Consider the following 20,045-nt stretch of genomic DNA (forward strand, 5'->3'; position numbering starts at 1 on the left):
TACGATGACTCTCTGCCAGGGGATAAAATTAACTATTTTGGCCACTAGCCACTGTGTCTGGTAGAAGGAAAAGACTTACCAGCCTCTTGGTATTTTTACCAGCCAAAGGAAAACCTCAGCAAAAATGCAAGAGGGTGCGTAAATGTGTGGTGAACATGTTAAGACGTTGCATTTATTCAGGTAATTAACCAATCACCATAACAAAAGCTAATTGCACAACTGTATAGACTAGACAGGTGTGTTTGTGAGGGAAAAGGATCTGGATAGAAAAAGATGCTCCCACACAGTTTCTATTTGCAAGTGTTATAAGGTCTTTGATCAAATCATTGCATTGTTTTGAATTATAACACTTGCTAGTAGAGGCAGGAGCATCGTTTTCAAATGAATCAATCACATGTGCAATAACATGGTAGCTAATGGGGATCTGTATAAACGCACTAAACCAACACATGAGAAGGGGTGTTATATGGTGACACATTATTGCTCTTCATACTCCTCTTCCTCTTCAGTGCTACTCCCTTCTCTGGGTTTCTGCACGTCATTAAAAGGATTTCATTGGATTGGCTAGATATTCATAGAGTCACGGTCTGTGGCTGGGTAAAAAATATATCATCTCTAGGAATGATGACAGACAGTGATGTTGTTTCCAGTGGTCAATACCGCACGCCAGCAAAGACGCACTGTAAACAAACTGCACGTTTCTCTTCAGCAGAATCTCCGCTACGCAGCAGAAAATGCGTGTCTCTATCGCAAATCGTTTCAACACAAATGAATACGTTGTAATTGATGCAATTGATGAATACTTCTCTAACACAACCACTTTGTTAAATAAATATCTACATTATTAGAAGCCGTATGGAAATGGCATAATAATAGCAGACCTGTCAACTCGCACGCATCGTGTCAGACTCTTGTATTATTGTTTCCCAACATTATCACAACTGTTTATTGTCACAATTTCAAATTAACTATAAAGGTTCTGACTATTTGCTTCATAATGGAATATTTTGCAATTACAGATGTAAATGACTGACCAATAAGTTTTTATTTTAAATTTTTTATACATTTTCATCAATTGCAGTTTTGCAATGTGAGCTGCAATGAAAATGCCTTAACATTAGCGTCCTTGTGGCAATGTTTTCCGGTCACAACCGCGAAATACAAAATGTATAAGAACTATCTATAGCTAATTTATACAATATACTTGTCTAAACGATTGACTTTTCCTCTCCACACCACACTCACACTGACGCTCTGCGTTCAGAAACACAACTGTGCTTTCGAGTTCCAGTGAGTACAGAATAAAGAGCAATAGCTGGCTGTGTGTGTATTCATGTGTTTGTTGCTCCTCTTTCCTTTTCTGTCATATTATAATTCTGAAACACTTTGATCCAGGTAATTAAAAAGTTTGGCGGGTGGCGGGTTTTATTCACTGCTCTCTGCACAGGATGACACTACTAATTTTGTTTTGATTGATTTCTTCTCCTCCAGGACAACACATCCTGCCCCATTTGCCGATGGGATGTCAGATCAGCCTTCGAGTGACCAGTGAAGAGGCCCCCCCACCTCACGGCAAGAAATGTGAGTGTTCCCCCTTGTTCTGACAGCTGTATATATGTCTGTACATAGTATTATATTGTTTTGTTTCTTTACACTACACTTTACTACTGCAGCGGATCCCGCTAACTTCCAGTGCAGGACTCCTTCTGCTATAAACGAATCTGAAGAGAAGCAGCGAGAATGAGCTCCACCTTTTCTTATATAACAGGCCTTGGAAAGAGAAGTCTGTAAGTAAACTGTCGTTTTTAAATAATTATAGCCTGTTTTCACTGATTCAAGTGCTGTTTCACGTTAGTTTCACATTTTAATGTTTATTTAGTGTGTATGGTTACCATGACAATACATGAATTTATGCTGAGGACCGTTATAGGAAGTGTTAGCGCAATAGCCGTCTGTCATTCAAATTAGCTGACGTTTTTTTGTAATGTCTATATTTTTATATTTTACGATGTTCTATGCATATGATTGCCTTGTATATGCAAACAGTTGTATATTGATTTATTTTAATACTCTTTAAAACAAAGTGACAGTAAAAGTGGTTTTGAAGTTAATTTTGTTTTGATTGAATTCTTTTCCTCCAGGACAACACATCCTGCCCCATTTGCCTATGGGACGTCAGATCAGCCTTCGAGTGACCGGTGAAGAGGCCCCCCCACCTCACAACAAGAAATGTGAGTGTTCCCCATACACGGACATTGAAATCGTGCACATCTCAGAACACTTATTGCACTTAAACATACACTGTGCATGTTGGAACCATAGATTAAGTAATCAATACAAAAGTAAATAGTGCACTGTGCACATTGAAATAACAGCAACAACTAATAAACACTTTAGGTAAAAGACACCCACACCAAGAACCCTGGGCACTGCTGAGACATTGGAAGAGGCAGTCAGCCTGCTACGGCAGCACTTCACCGGGAGACAGCGGGTGCTCCTTCGGTGATACAAGCTACGGAAACGGCATCAGCGGCCGGGTGAGTCCATTCAAAGCTACGTGACTAACCTCAGGGATGTGGCTAGATCGTGCCACTACGGGGTGCTTCGGACCAGATCGTACGCGATCAGCTTATCATCAGGGATAATTCAGCCAGTATATGCTGCACCCTAGATCTCCAACTTGGCCATCGCCACAAAGAAGTCCGGGGGGCTCCGCATCTGTGTTGATCTGCGCTCTGTCATCAAGGCAGTCATCCCAGACAGATACCCTTTGCCCACAGCGGAGGAGTAAGCTCGACTTGCATCAGGGCTATCTCCAGGTGCCCCTCCACCTGGCCAGCCGAGATCTCACAGCTCTTGTCACACACGCAAGGTGTTCAGGTATACACGAATGCCCTTTGGGCTTAGCTCTGCCCCCAGCTGTTTCCAGAAGGTGATGACCACTGTCCTGGCAGGGATCCAAGGGGTCGCAGTGTTTCTGGATGACATTCTGGTCCATGCCCCTGACCTCTCTGCCCACAATGAACATCTCCACTGGCTTTTCACCGCTCTCCAGGAAGACCATCTGACGCTCAATGGGGAGATGTGTACATTTGCAGCACCAGCCATTGACTTTGTGGGTTTTCAACTGACTGCCAAAGGGATTGTGCCTCTCATGTGAAACATAGAGGCAATCCACAACATCCCAGAACCCACCTCTGGCTCCCAAGTGGCCTCGTTCCTGTGGATTACTGCCTTCTACCTCCGATTTCTGCCTCAATATTCCCAGACTACAGCACCCCTTCGCCAGCTCCTTAAGAAGGAGGAGCCGTGGAACTGGACCTCAGCCTGCACGGCAGCGGTCTGTGCGCTCAAAGCACAGCTCACCACGCCTCCTGTCCTGGCCCATTTTGACCCATTCAGCCCTACTGTGGTCTCATGTGACGCCTCAGCTGGGGTGGTGGGAGCAGTTCTGTCTCTGCCGCAGGATGGAGGGGAACGACCAATAGCCTTCGCCTCCAAGGCCCTGACCCCCACGGAGCAGCGCTATTCTGTTGGCGAGGGAGAGGCCCTTGCCTGCATCTGAGCCTGCGAAAGAGGAGCTGAAAAGTGAATCAGAGAGGGACCCTGTCCTGACAGCTCTCCACACCTACATACGCACAGGATGGCCAGGAGGAGCTGGCTCCGTTTGCAAGGGTGAGATATCTGTGTCTCCAGGGGGCTGTGCACTGTTGTTCCAGGCAGCTTGTGTGCGCGTGTCCTCACAATCAAGCAGAGATCAAGAGACCTGATGTGGTGGCCAGGCATTGACCAGGATATTGAGGCTATGGTCAGGGACTGCACACCACGTCTGCTCCGTGGAAAACTGGACCGCCTGTCCAGGCCCCAATGCAGCCCCTCACGTTGCCGTCCCGCCCGTGGGAACACCTACAACTCTGCGGGGAGATTCATGGCCAGGCAGAACCTCACCACCAACGCTTCCTACTGGTGGTGTACGAGCTTCACTCAAAGTGATGAGAGGATAAGAGGTCAGGAATGTTTGGAAATGACGACTGGTTGCTCCTGTGTGATTTATAATGTCAGTTGTGTGTGCTGTGTCAGCTGCACTGATAACTGAAATTCATATTGTTTCCACATCAAGCAACATCATTAATTAGTATTGCTGTTGAGTGAGAAAAACACACGATTTCCATTGCCAATCGTTTAATCCTAGGAGATCTGTTTTATTGCAGTCAAATCAGTGGATTTACACTTTGAGACATTTTGAAGTTAATTTTGTTTTGATTTCTTCTCCTCCAGGACAACACATCCTGCCCCATTTGCCGATGGGATGTCAGATCAGCCTTCGAGTGACCAGTGAAGAGGCCCCCCACCTCACGGCAAGAAATGTGAGTGTTCCCCCTTGTTCTGACAGCTGTATATATGTCTGTACATAGTATTATATTGTTTTGTTTCTTTACACTACACTTTACTACTGCAGCGGATCCCACTAACTTCCAGTGCAGGACTCCTTCTGCTATAAACGAATCTGAAGAGAAGCAGCGAGAATGAGCTCCACCTTTTCTTATATAACAGGCCTTGGAAAGAGAAGTCTGTAAGTAAACTGTCGTTTTTAAATAATTATAGCCTGTTTTCACTGATTCAAGTGCTGTTTCACGTTAGTTTCACATTTTAATGTTTATTTAGTGTGTATGGTTACCATGACAATACATGAATTTATGCTGAGGACCGTTATAGGAAGTGTTAGCGCAATAGCCGTCTGTCATTCAAATTAGCTGACGTTTTTTTGTAATGTCTATATTTTTATATTTTACGATGTTCTATGCAGATGATTGCCTTGTATATGCAAACAGTTGTATATTGATTTATTTTAATACTATTTAAAACAAAGTGACAGTAAAAGTGGTTTTGAAGTTAATTTTGTTTTGATTGAATTCTTTTCCTCCAGGACAACACATCCTGCCCCATTTGCCTATGGGACGTCAGATCAGCCTTCGAGTGACCGGTGAAGAGGCCCCCCCACCTCACAACAAGAAATGTGAGTGTTCCCCATACACGGACATTGAAATCGTGCACATCTCAGAACACTTATTGCACTTAAACATACACTGTGCATGTTGGAACCATAGATTAAGTAATCAATACAAAAGTAAATAGTGCACTGTGCACATTGAAATAACAGCAACAACTAATAAACACTTTAGGTAAAAGACACCCACACCAAGAACCCTGGGCACTGCTGAGACATTGGAAGAGGCAGTCAGCCTGCTACGGCAGCACTTCACCGGGAGACAGCGGGTGCTCCTTCGGTGATACAAGCTACGGAAACGGCATCAGCGGCCGGGTGAGTCCATTCAAAGCTACGTGACTAACCTCAGGGATGTGGCTAGATCGTGCCACTACGGGGTGCTTCGGACCAGATCGTACGCGATCAGCTTATCATCAGGGATAATTCAGCCAGTATATGCTGCACCCTAGATCTCCAACTTGGCCATCGCCACAAAGAAGTCCGGGGGGCTCCGCATCTGTGTTGATCTGCGCTCTGTCATCAAGGCAGTCATCCCAGACAGATACCCTTTGCCCACAGCGGAGGAGTAAGCTCGACTTGCGTCAGGGCTATCTCCAGGTGCCCCTCCACCTGGCCAGCCGAGATCTCACAGCTCTTGTCACACACGCAAGGTGTTCAGGTATACACGAATGCCCTTTGGGCTTAGCTCTGCCCCCAGCTGTTTCCAGAAGGTGATGACCACTGTCCTGGCAGGGATCCAAGGGGTCGCAGTGTTTCTGGATGACATTCTGGTCCATGCCCCTGACCTCTCTGCCCACAATGAACATCTCCACTGGCTTTTCACCGCTCTCCAGGAAGACCATCTGACGCTCAATGGGGAGATGTGTACATTTGCAGCACCAGCCATTGACTTTGTGGGTTTTCAACTGACTGCCAAAGGGATTGTGCCTCTCATGTGAAACATAGAGGCAATCCACAACATCCCAGAACCCACCTCTGCCTCCCAAGTGGCCTCGTTCCTGTGGATTACTGCCTTCTACCTCCGATTTCTGCCTCAATATTCCCAGACTACAGCACCCCTTCGCCAGCTCCTTAAGAAGGAGGAGCCGTGGAACTGGACCCCAGCCTGCACGGCAGCGGTCTGTGTGCTCAAAGCACAGCTCACCACGCCTCCTGTCCTGGCCCATTTTGACCCATTCAGCCCTACTGTGGTCTCATGTGACGCCTCAGCTGGGGTGGTGGGAGCAGTTCTGTCTCTGCCGCAGGATGGAGGGGAACGACCAATAGCCTTCGCCTCCAAGGCCCTGACCCCCACGAAGCAGCGCTATTCTGTTGGCGAGGGAGAGGCCCTTGCCTGCATCTGAGCCTGCGAAAGAGGAGCTGAAAAGTGAATCAGAGAGGGACCCTGTCCTGACAGCTCTCCACACCTACATACGCACAGGATGGCCAGGAGGAGCTGGCTCCGTTTGCAAGGGTGAGATATCTGTGTCTCCAGGGGGCTGTGCACTGTTGTTCCAGGCAGCTTGTGTGCGCGTGTCCTCACAATCAAGCAGAGATCAAGAGACCTGATGTGGTGGCCAGGCATTGACCAGGATATTGAGGCTATGGTCAGGGACTGCACACCACGTCTGCTCCGTGGAAAACTGGACCGCCTGTCCAGGCCCCAATGCAGCCCCTCACGTTGCCGTCCCGCCCGTGGGAACACCTACAACTCTGCGGGGAGATTCATGGCCAGGCAGAACCTCACCACCAACGCTTCCTACTGGTGGTGTACGAGCTTCACTCAAAGTGATGAGAGGATAAGAGGTCAGGAATGTTTGGAAATGACGACTGGTTGCTCCTGTGTGATTTATAATGTCAGTTGTGTGTGCTGTGTCAGCTGCACTGATAACTGAAATTCATATTGTTTCCACATCAAGCAACATCATTAATTAGTATTGCTGTTGAGTGAGAAAAACACACGATTTCCATTGCCAATCGTTTAATCCTAGGAGATCTGTTTTATTGCAGTCAAATCAGTGGATTTACACTTTGAGACATTTTGAAGTTAATTTTGTTTTGATTTCTTCTCCTCCAGGACAACACATCCTGCCCCATTTGCCGATGGGATGTCAGATCAGCCTTCGAGTGACCAGTGAAAAGGCCCCCCCACCTCACGGCAAGAAATGTGAGTGTTCCCCCTTGTTCTGACAGCTGTATATATGTCTGTACATAGTATTATATTGTTTTGTTTCTTTACACTACACTTTACTACTGCAGCGGATCCCGCTAACTTCCAGTGCAGGACTCCTTCTGCTATAAACGAATCTGAAGAGAAGCAGCGAGAATGAGCTCCACCTTTTCTTATATAACAGGCCTTGGAAAGAGAAGTCTGTAAGTAAACTGTCATTTTTAAATAATTATAGCACGTTTTTTTGTAATGTCTATGTTTTTATATTTTACGATGTTCTATGCATATGATTGCCTTGTATATGCAAACAGTTGTATATTGATTTATTTTAATACTCTTTAAAACAAAGTGACAGTAGAAGTGGTTTGAGACTAGCTAGGCCCTTTTTTCCTGTTAGCTCGTGATTGAAATCTATCTGTCTACATTTGTAATCGTCTGTGTGTGCGGATCATTTTCTAACACGGATTTCAGAGTACAAGCGCTCCTGCCTCCTGATTCTGTATTGAAAAGCTGTTCACTGTCTGCCAAGCCTTGTACTTCAGACGCATTGTGAGGGCAGAACACTAAAAACACTGACTACACGGTGGGCCCAGCTACAGGAGGAGTGGATCCATTCTGCACATCAGCATCCAACCTCTTCGGCCATCAGACACTGCAGAGAGGTAACCCGTGACCTGTCTGTTGGTCCTTCAGGAAACCTGCAGAAAAGTGACATAATCTCCCTTCATCAGAACAACATTCTAGGCTACAAAGGAAAGATTAGCAGTGTAGGAGAACAACCACACAGCCAGAGAGGGTCCGATCAAACTCCCCTGCTGTCTCACCAGCCACAACCACGCTCTGCTGCTGCTCCCAAAGAATATTCACCTGCTACAGCAGGAGCTACAGACCTAACGAAATACCGGATACGTCGTCAAATGGTGAGTTCTGGCCTTCTGAAATTTGACGACCTCCCAGAAAACGAATGGGCCTGGAAGTTATACTTCCATAGCAGCACCCAATACTTAAATCTTACAGCCAGAGAAGAGCTAGACCTCCTCTCCAAATGGCTCGAGCCCGAGTCATCTGAGCAGGCCAGGAGAATCAGATCAGTGCATGTTCACAATGCAACAGCAGGGCTCGCGATGGTATGGCAGAGACTGGAAGACTGCAGTGGTGCACCAGAAGTTATCGAATATGCACTTCTGAAGAAAACTGAACATTTTCCAAAAATAACAAACAAAGACCATCAGAAGCTGAGAGAGCTTGGAGACATGCTTCTAGAGCTGGAGGCAGCAAAAGGGTTTCGGCGATGTCCTCCTGCCCCAGTAACTATGTACTTACATAAAAGGTCTGGACCAGGTTCAGGTTCTGGATGGACCACACCTCGCTGACCTAGCTTCTGAAATGTAAGGAGCCAGAAGGACAGATGGCTGCCTGTGAGGTGTTGGACTCAGTGGGAGAGGTGTGAAGACCCGGGGGCATGTGGTGGTGACCTTGCCGGCCCCGAGTGGAGCTGGGCCCCCCTCCAGACCACGAAGGGCCCAGCGAGCCAGTGCAGCCTCAGCAGACTGGCAGCGAAGAAGAGGAGGAAGACCGTCCTTCACCCTTCAGCCCACACAATATGTAAACAGGCTACACGTAAAAGTAATGTCCCAGCCCACCCCAATGCAGTACAGTTTTCCCTTGTGACAGACTGGACAGTGAATGATGCAAAGAAGCCACAGGAAGCACCCTTAGTTAGTCCCTGTCTAACCCCCCCACTCCACTCTAACTGCTCTAAAGGGGAGAAACAAGCAAACAGTGGCCCGAGACCCCACTTATCTTGCTGACGCTGCAGAGTTATAGCAAAGTCGGAATTGCAGCTCCTCTTCGCCACAGTCCAGTACATTCCAGTCTAGTCGCTGATTTCAGAGCCTCTAGTCTCCTTTCCTGATGCTCTCTTGCTCCCTTGCAGTCGTAATCAAGTTCTTGTCCCGGCACCTTTCCCTGCACGCTCTCGTCAGCCCAGTCTCGTCTCCCTTCTTCTAAACCAGTCCCAACTTTTATAGACACCTCATTATCTCCTAACATCCCACACCTGAAATCATTCACCCTCTACCCAACAGGGAGCACAGCCTCCAACCACCTCCCTCCCCCCTACACATCACAACACTATTACACCATCTATAATATTACACCACCTTCTATAATCTTCTATACACCAAAATATTACACCACACACACACACACAGCTATCAATTTACACATAGTTGCCTTACTTCCACTGTACACACAACCCTCACACCCAGCTGCTATATAGGCTACACATCTTAATCTAGACAATCAAGTGTCTATTCGATTTGTTAGCTGGCATATTCGTAGCATTGATGTACTGTCCAAAAGAGTAGCAGTCATGAACCACCTTGAAAATCTCAAAACAGATTCCTGTCTTTTACAGCAAACACACTTATTAGATTCTGATCACTCAAAATTAACCAAAATATATTTTTTAACCAGGTATACTGAGCATCACGAAACAAATACTGCTTTGGGAAACTGCTAAAGTAGTACTGAGAGGGAAGATAATATCATTTTCATCAAACAAAAGAAAAAAAAAATAGAGATCAAGAGACCAGCACTTCTGGCACATATCATCACCTGTATTTATGAAAATAGATCCCTTTATGAAATAGAATCCCTTTATCCTCCGCTAATATCACATCTCTCGGTATCAACATCTCAACCAAGCTATCAGAGCTCTTTCATGTCAATTTGATTTGAATCACAATTCATGGATATATATTGAACAATCAGAATGTTTTGTTGGTCACCTCCCATTCATGACCAAATCCATTAAAAAACATCCTTGCTTTAACAATATAAAGCAGCAGGGACCTGTGATTTCCCCTCTCCCTATCCATGCCGCGATCCGCAACTTGGAACTTGGACCGCACCTCGGCAGCACCCCCCCTCACGGCACTTTTTTCTTTCTTTCATGGAGCCCTAAAATCCAGGCTATGCCCCTGATCTTGCTTTCAAAATGGTACAGACTTCTAATGAATATAGATCCCGCTATTTATCTTCCAATCACCCAGTGGGAATCTGACCTAACAATTACAACTGATAACAACTTCTGGACACAGATTTGCTCCAACACCTTTTCTGTGTCAACATCCACCAAGATGCACCTACTCCAGTACAAGGCCATTCACAGAGCACAGATCACACAGTATGAGATGTGTCCAGTGAGCTTCACTGATAAAGACACCTGTACTTATTGAACCCTTAATACCCCAGACACTTACCTCCACGCCTTATGACAACGCCGCCCAGTTCAACATCATAACGGTTATGTCATTCATTTTGAATTGTAGCATCCCATTCTCTCCACCATTATGTTCACTAGGTGACCTCTCAGACAATAACACTCAATCACATCATACCAATCTCATTGTTGTCACTCTAACTATCAATCCTCCTGAACTGGAAAATGAGAGAAAATAAGAGTTTTATTTATATACCTATATCATATATATATATATATATATATGTATATGTATCTGTCAAGTTTAACATTTGGTTACAATAAAGCAATGATTGTTTGACTAAAAGACTGTGTTACTCTTATTATTGTTCAATAGTTTGGAAAGACATTGGAATGCTGGCCTGGGAATCTAGAGAATCATTCCACTGCCACACAGAAAGCGCTTTTATTTCACAAGCTTTTGAAAATCCAACAGAGTTGAGTGCTTTTCTAGAAATGTTTAAACTGCTCACAGATACACTGTAGTTTTTCTGTAGCAGAAATTATGAATTGTTACAGTGAGGGAATAAAGTATTTGATCCCCTGCTGATTTTGTATGTTTGCCCACTGACAAAGAAATGATCAGTCTATAATTTTAATGGTAGGTGTATTTTAACAGTGAGAGACAGAATAACAACAAAACAATCCAGAAAAACGCATTTCAAAAAAGTTATAAATTGATTTGCATGTTAATGAGGGAAATAAGTATTTGACACCTTCGACTTAGTACTTGGTGGCAAAACCCTTGTTGGCAATCACAGAGGTCAGACGTTTCTTGTAGTTGGCCCCCAGGTTTGCACACATCTCAGGAGGGATTTTGTCCCACTCCTCTTTGCAGATCCTCTCCAAGTCATTAAGGTTTCGAGGCTGACGTTTGGCAACTCGAACCTTCAGCTCCCTCCACAGATTTTCTATGGGATTAAGGTCTGGAGACTGGCTAGGCCACTCCAGGACCTTAATGTGCTTCTTCTTGAGCCACTCCTTTGTTGCCTTGGCTGTGTGTTTTGGGTTATTGTCATGCTGGAATACCCATCCACGACCCATTTTCAATGCCCTGGCTGAGGGAAGGAGGTTCTCACCCAAGATTTGATGGTACATGGCCCCGTCCATCGTCTCTTTGATGCAGTGCAGTTGTCCTGTCCCCTTAGCAGAACAACACCCCCAAAGCATAATGTTTCCACCTCCATGTTTGATGGTGGGGATGGTGTTCTTGGGGTCATAGGCAGCATTCCTCCTCCTCCAAACACGGCGAGTTAAGTTGATGCCAAAGAGCTTGATTTTGGTCTCATCTGACCACAACACTTTCACCCAGTTCTCCTCTGAATCATTCAGATGTTCATTGGCAAGCTTCAGACGGGCCTGTACATGTGCTTTCTTGAGCAGGGGGACCTTGTGGGCGCTGCAGGATTTCAGTCCTTCACGGCGTAGTGTGTTACCAATTGTTTTCTTGGTGACTATGGTCCCAGCTGCCTTGAGATCATTAACAAGATCCTCCCGTGTAGTTCTGGGCTGATTCCTCACCGTTCTCATGATCATTGAAACTCCACGAGGTGAGATCTTGCATGGAGCCCCAGACCGAGGGAGACTGACAGTTATTTTGTGTTTCTTCCATTTGCGAATAATCACACCAACTATTGTCACCTTCTCACCAAGCTGCTTGGCGATGGTCTTGTAGCCCATTCCAGCCTTGTGTAGGTCTACAATCTTGTCCCTGACATCCTTGGACAGCTCTTTGGTCTTGGCCGTGGTGGAGAGTTTGGAATCTGACTGATTGATTGCTTCTGTGGACAGGTGTCTTTTATACAGGTAACGAGCTGAGATTAGGAGCACTCCCTTTAAGAGAGTGCTCCTAATCTCAGCTCGTTACCTGTATAAAAGACACCTGGGAGCCAGAAATGTTGCTGATTGATAGGGGATCAAATACTTATTTCCCTCATTAACATGCAAATCAATGTATAACTTTTTTGAAATGCATTTTTCTGGATTTTTTAGTTGTTATTCTGTCTCTCACTGTTAAAATACACCTACCATTAAAATTATAGACTGATAATTTCTTTGTCAGTGGGCAAACATACAAAATCAGCAGGGGATCAAATACTTTTTTCCCTCACTGTATTAAGGGTAGTTTTCCTAATGCCACCAGGGACTGCATGAACAGGGGCCTTCAAAGAAAGGTTTGAAAATCATTGATCTAGACTGTTTATTTCCAAACTAGTTTCTATAATCCCAGTTAGTTTGTTGTGCTATACCCAAACTGATTATCAGCATAGAACAGCATCACTACAATAACACTCAATCACATCATACCAATTTTTTGAACATGCAACTGCAGCTGTAGATCACGTGAAAGCATATGATATGATATGATATACTTAGATTTCCAGAAAGCTTTTGATAAGGTTCCACACCAAAGACTGATCCTCAAATTGGAAGCTGTAGGCATTCAGGGTAATGTAAGTAGATGGATTATGAACTGGTTGATGTATAGGAAACAGAGGGTGTCAATTAGAGGAGTCACTTCTAACTGGAGTGAGGTTGTTAGTGGAGTTCCACTTCAATGTGGACAAGTGCAAGGTAATACATGCAGGTAACAAAAATGTCCACTATAATTACACTATGGGAGGTACAGATCTAGATGAAGTAATGCATGAGAAAGACCTAGGAGTCTATGTGGACTCCTCACTTTCTCCATCCAAGCAATGTGGGAAGCAATAATAAAGGCAAACAGAATGCTAGGGTATATTGTCAAAAGTGTAGAATTTAACACAAGGGCAGTAATGTTCAGACTGTACAATGCACTAGTTAGACCTCATCTGGATACTGTGTACAGTTCTGGGCTCCACACTTCAAGAAGGATATCGCTGCTTTAGAGGCAGTTCAGAGGAGAGCAACCAGACTTATTCCAGGTCTGAAGGGAAAGTCCAACTGAGAGACTGAGGGAACTGAACCTTTTCACCCTGGAACAGAGGAGACTATGTGGGGACTTGATCCAAGCACCCGGGACACAAATGGAAATTGGGCTTCAAGGCATTCAAAACGGAAAACAGGAGATACTTCTTTACACAGAGAGTAGTCACAATCTGGAATAAACTACCCAGCGATGTGGTTGAAGCTGAAAGTTTGGGAACATTTAAAAATAGTCTGGATAGGATCCTTGGATCACTTAGATATTAATGAACACCAAACAAGCACGATGGGTCGAATGGCCCCCTCTCGTTTGTAAACGTTCTTATGTTCTTACAAGCAATGTGCTCGGCCACTAAATCTAGCGTCGTTGTGCCTCTTACATTTCTAAAAACACAGTTGATGAACAATTGAAAATGCGATGTGTGTTTTTGTTTTTATTTGTATTAATACTCCACACATCCACTGTACTTTTATTGTGTTGGATGTTTACTTTGTACAAGTTTGTACTGTGTTGCTCACCGCATTGTGGACAAATCTTTGCTTAACTCCATAAGCTGCCTTCTCTCATCTCCTTTGCTTGGGGGTGAACAGAAAATGTGTCGAAGAATGACTTTGAATTGAAGAGCAGAGAGAAGATTTGATCAGCATCAGTCTTCCTGTCTTTGACTTGTTCTCTGCAGGAATAGTGTGACTGTTTCAAAAGAAACTGCAGCTTCACTCCACAATAAGAATTTAGCAAAAATGTATCAAGTCAACCTTTTGATCTTCAAGGAAAATGCGTTGTTTTGTTTTACAGCTAGTTAGTTTTCCCTTATTAGATTTGACTAGACTAGAAATACAAAACACTGATGAATCAGGCTTATTAGCTATGCCCCCCCGCCAAATTATAATGCCGTGGGTGTTTTTGTTTCTGGTTCAGAAATTGCGATGGTAAGTACAAGGCTAGTTATTTTTCTTGTAAAGTTTTAATGGTAACAGGTGTATTCATACAGACACGGGACACAGTTGGGATAAGGAATCTGACTTCAGTATACAAGCAAAGCAGAGATGGTTTCAAGGTTTGTGGTCGTGCAGCAGATTGTTTTAACAATAAAATATTTTAAAATCAAGGAAAGAATTCTCTGGTTTTGATCTTAACCAAGGATTCTGTGACCCTTTAGCTATTTGACTATTGCTCTGTATTTTCATTTACATTTACATTTAAATCTTCCTATAAAAATATAATACATTGGGCATGTATTGTGTTGAGACTATATGAACTATTTAGAGTTGTCTGTCCTTCTTATAGAAGGTAATATAGATCGATAGTAAAGTTGTAACAATTCAGGAAACAATGCAGATCCACAGAAGTGGATGCACCTGCAGTCTTTCTACTCCATGAAAGTCAAAATCACTGCTTTGCAAGTTGGACCATGATGTATCTTGTTTTCCTCTCGATTCTTAATATGAACTCTAGTGGAGTAGTGGTCAGGACTGCTCTTGCACCCTTGAGGAAGGTGCTGTACCATTAAAAAAGATAATATATGTATCCAGTAAAAACAGCTGTGTAAACAGATAATTGTATGTAAAAGCATTTGGAAATGTCTAATTATTTTTCTGCTAAGAAATATAAAGATATTAATAGGCTTTTCATAATAATCATAATCCGTATGCACTATATTAGCAATGGGACCTGGCTAAATGCATCAGTAGTCTGCTGCTTGTCCCCTCTTCCCAACTCCTCCTCTGCTAGTTATATATATGTGTGTATGTGTGTGTGTGTATGTGTATGTATGTATGTATGTGTATATATATATATATATGTGCAGTGGTTGAAATGTAAATTTGAAAGTACCGATTTTATGACATATTTGGCATCCCGTTGAATCCTGCATCCTCTGACTGATTGTGCCTGCACAGCTTAAAACCCTGTAACATAACTACTGTGAACAATAATTAAAATCCTGTTTTAAATCATTATCTTCATTATATACGACTGACTTGAGATTTGGCTTTATAAAACAGTCTGCAAAGAGGAGTCTTCACTTGACAATAGATTTGAATTCATATCACAATGTATTTTCAATTAATTGGCAAAGTGTGAATGATTAATATGTAAACTACCTGTAAATGGATGCAGATAATCTACCTTTTTTGTAATAAATCATGCACAGTTTTCTGAAAAGTAATGAATGTGAGAAACTGTTTTAAATTGATGTTACTTACTGTTACTTATCGGATGCTGTCTATCATTATCTTAATCTTCATCGTTATCCTCTTCTGTTTCTGAACTGTGTTACCTTTCCGACATTTACACTGACGGATTTAGGGACCTTAACACCAGTCTAGATCCCAAGGGCCAGGGTAGCACACACAGCACACTGTATCTTGCACTTCCTGAGGTAATAAGCCCCACAGACACAATTCAACATTGCAATTTTATAAAAAGGTCAATATTTATTGCTCTGAAAAGAAATGCACATACAGAAACTAAGACTAAATGAACTAAGAATAAAGTACAATGAGAAGATACAAGAAATGGGGGCCTGCAGATGACACCTATATCTCAATGAGATAATGGAAATAACAATACAACAATAACATTTCAAAATAAAGTTCCCCCAAAACAGTGCCAAACACAACACCAGAGAGCCCTTTCCTCACAATCTTCACAGGACACGCGAACAACAACATATACACACACATATACAGCGAATGAAAAAACCCTATCTGCCTGGCCACATGTTAGAGAGAGAGCCCCCCCACTAAACTACTCTTCACTTCCTAATTAAACCACACACCCCTTCCCAGTCTGCACCGCCTTGAAGTGGCAGTCCGGTAACAACTGTATCATATACGATTATTTCTGTATGTTCATGTAGCCATATTATTTTGATTGGATACTCATAAAGCCATTGCACTGCTGGAAGAGGCAGCCGGTGCTGGGCTGAGAGAGGTTTGTCTTTTAGTTTGTAAGTGGTTGACCTTTTCTCTAGATCCTTTTATAAAATGCCCAAATTATTTAACATTTAGGAATGAATAAAGAAGTGCAGAAGTGTAAACAATGATTTAAAGATGTGATGTCATTCTAACTCGTATTTACCAAAATGATTTCCCACTTATTTTGATATCTGTTCTCACATTTGCTGGAAACACCTTCATTTTTTGCATTTCACACCCAAACAATTAAAAAAGATGTATATCGATATAAAATAAATAGCTTGCTAGCTGTGCCTAAGAGGAAGCTTGTGTCTGTTTCCATGGTCTAATGAAAGTCTCTCTCTGATCTGTCTAGGCCCAGGCTGACCTCGGAGCACTGTCCTCTCGAGAGCCTCGCAGAGACGCAAACAAGGCGGTTAAGTTCCTGCGAATGGCTGCAAAGAGTGGGGTGAGCTTCTGTCAGGGGTGGATTCATTATTCATTTTCTATTTGTATAGCAATTCTGCAACTGTAACTCTAATTTGCATGGTAAACATAGGCTGTGTGCAGCAAGTTCTTAATGTAGACTTAAAGATGCTATACTTCATTAGTAAATCAGTAGATTACCATTTTAAGCCCTTATAACAGCCCTAACCAACTATAACATTTCAACCTAGGCCTGTATGAATCTACGCCCAATTCAGTTAGATCGGTAGAAATGCCATTCTAACCTTAATGAAATGTTAATGAATGTTTAATGGGGACCAATCCTAAGTGTAATTTCCAACCCCCCCCACCCCCACAGTACTGCTAGAAAATCCATTATAATGTGCCATGTTATGGTAGTGTAAATATGTATGTGGTGCCTCGTGAATGCCAGCTTTTCCTGAGCTGCCTCTGTGCTCCTCACTGCAGGACTCCCACAGTCAGTTCAATCTGGGGCAGTGCTATGAGACGGGCTTCAGGGTGCAGCAGTGCCACATCACTGCCGTGGATCAGTACCAGCAAGCGGCCACGGCGGGGAGCAGGCAGGCGCGCCACATCCTCACAGGATCGAAGACCTCACAGGTCCACAGCGCCTCACCCCGACTCTTCCCCATTCACGGAGCACTGGCAGCATCCCCAAACGCCCAGTCACGTATTCTGGCTCGGACCTCTCTGCCGAGCTCTCTGAAGCCAAGAAGTCACTAACCGCCAATCTCCGGTCCCAGCCTGCTCCCTGCACGTGGATGATAGGGGTTGGGTAGAGAAACCAGTGGAAGAGCAGATTATTTTGCGATTTCTACAGCGCACACGCACATGTCTGTGGGAGGCGTGTGGAATGCCGTCCCATCAGGCTCAGCGCTGCTGACATACTCCTTGAATAGTGTTACACAAAAGCTAATGTTTATATAACAAAAGGGATGTTTTGTGCCTTTTAGAGTGTTGTAAGCATTACAGACGCACATGTAACGTTGACGTTGGGCATTTTTTTGTTTTGTTTTTCATACAGTAGATTATTGAACTCCTGCAGGACCTGTACAGTGGGAGGAAGCAAAATGCCTGCATTTATGGACAACACAGAGGTGATCTTTCATTGAGTGTCATTAGCAAACTAGAAAAACAAGAAACAGCTAAGTTATTAAAAATGTGAAGTGAAGCACTTAAACCAGATAAATAGCTAAGTTGTGTAGCGTAAGGTACACTTATACATTTCAAATTACGAAGTGAATTTATAGTATCACCTTATCACGAATCCTGGAATCTTGTAGAACTCAATTTCTGTAATAATTGGACGCAGACACCAATTCCAAAGATATAAATTGTCAAATTTATTCAAAACTAAGACTAAATGTAGCACTACACTAATTATACAAAAGGGAAAAACTAATTCAAATTCAACTCTAGATCAACAAATCAAAGACAAATCACTTCCGTGACCAAATCAAAGACCATGGGATCGCATATGATATCACACAAATCGTTAAACAAAAAAGGTTATAAACACATTGACTACAATACCGGTTAGTAAGACGAAGGTGAGTCTCTCATTAGTATTGTTAGTCAGACATTAAATAACTACGCAGGTTAGTATTTAATCAGGTAACTTCTCGTTATATATATATCGGTCTCATTTACGTTTAAGTGCCGAGAAAGATCCTATCATTACTTGTTACCACAATTTCCCTTAACTGATTATTATTCAATGATTAAGGATAGGCAGGGCCACCAATAATCTAACGTCTATTAACTTGTGTCAATTTCAGACTGTACAGTTAAACAGGAATGAGAAAATATTTTTCGGTGTTGACAGATTTTATTTCTAAAATTATCAACAATACAGTTTAATGCAACACACATTTATATTTAAGAAAACTAAATGATATTACACATTCTAGAGTTATGAATCACAGATTAACATTTCTAATTGATTTCTCAAATGTCATGAATCATGAACTCCAAACTGTTAAACTTATCTGAACTTCGTCGCAGAGAGGCCTCTCTGGCTTCGGGCTCAGATAACAGCACACGGCACGAGGTCCGTGTGGTTTGGAACAAAGGCAGTCCGGTTCGGACAGATATAGGTTTATTAAAAATGTATATAAACATGTATTGGCAAAGATAGGATAGAGACAAGCAGGGTGGATAATATTAAAAGTAAGAGTGAGAGGAGATCTATGCAATACTCGAGTTTTGACTCGAGGCACAAAACGTGAAATAAAACAAGTATTATGATTACGCTAGCCGTTCCTACAGTTTGGATCTCATACACAACTAGGATTTATGTAATTGTGGTTTACCTAATTCTTGACCTGTGTGGTTTACTGAGATTCAGTTATGCAGACGGTCGAAAGCGGGGAGGGCTGGCAGACTGTCGACTTGAGGAAGGTTGCAAAGCTCTCAGGTTTTTGGTGGAGAAGTTCTGGTTCTGGTTCTGTTCAGTCTTCCTGGATTTCGTGTCCTTGGTTTCTTCTTCCAGGTTGTTCCACTCCACGCCCAATTGTGCCACATACATTTTAGACAAAGAGATTCTAATCTCTTTCCTCCCAACTTCTGATTGGTCAGGTTTGGGGTAATAAAATTGAAATTCGAATGGAAGCAGTCTTTGCCATTCCTCTCCCTTGATTCCTACAGAATGTGTGTTGGGGGTGTGATGGCTTTGAGGAATGTGAAAATGGTTCAAATGTTACCTAGAGGTTCTAATTCTCTATATTGTCAAGTTTTAGTTCTATCAATTAGATGTTCAAGTCCCTCAAAGCATGACCTTACAGTTGATACCAAACAAGCCAGGTGTTATTTTTCGCTAATGTTAAATTTGAGTCTTTTTGGAATCCCAGGGGGGCTGGTCTGATGCCCATGTCAGTGGAGGATCAATTAGGATGTATGAATAATTCTCTTACCAAATGTTAATGTTGCATTGTATGTGAAATATAAATGGTCCAATGGTTGTTTTAGCTAATGGTCTTCCTTTTAAGACCAATCCTGGCATGAGCATGTTTTGGTTCTGAGGTAGAATTACTGCAGTGTCATTAACTTAGTTTTAAGTTACCTTTTATTGTTTGTTATCAAACTGAGGAAGAAGCCGGGTAACACTTCTGTTAGCAGCATGTAGTTTGTATTTGTGTTTGTTGCCCTGGTCTATGGAGTATATAAAGTACCTTGAATGTCTGTGTTTCACAAAAGAAATAAATCAATTCAATTGGAAAATGATGCTAGTGTCTCTGGAGACGGGGCATGGCAGCCCATTTGTCAGTTGGGGGGGGGTCTCCAGCATGGACGTGTTATCTGTCATACTTTGGTGAGCACAGGCATGTCGTAAAACACAGAGCTTCAAAGCC

At 43.1% G+C, this 20,045-nt stretch overlaps 1 long non-coding RNA gene across 1 annotated transcript; it reads left to right on the forward strand.

The window, feature by feature from the left end:
- Window positions 1-6,709: 6,709 nt before the first annotated feature.
- Window positions 6,710-18,511, forward strand: LOC136722672 (uncharacterized). Its single transcript, XR_010806367.1, has 5 exons — window positions 6,710-6,793; window positions 7,065-7,154; window positions 7,247-7,360; window positions 16,604-16,696; window positions 17,143-18,511. It is a non-coding gene; the product is annotated as an uncharacterized LOC136722672 (long non-coding RNA).
- Window positions 18,512-20,045: the final 1,534 nt, after the last annotated feature.

Source organism: Amia ocellicauda, unplaced genomic scaffold (genome assembly GCF_036373705.1).
Source record: "Amia ocellicauda isolate fAmiCal2 unplaced genomic scaffold, fAmiCal2.hap1 HAP1_SCAFFOLD_141, whole genome shotgun sequence".
Taxonomy (NCBI): Eukaryota; Metazoa; Chordata; class Actinopteri; order Amiiformes; family Amiidae; genus Amia; species Amia ocellicauda.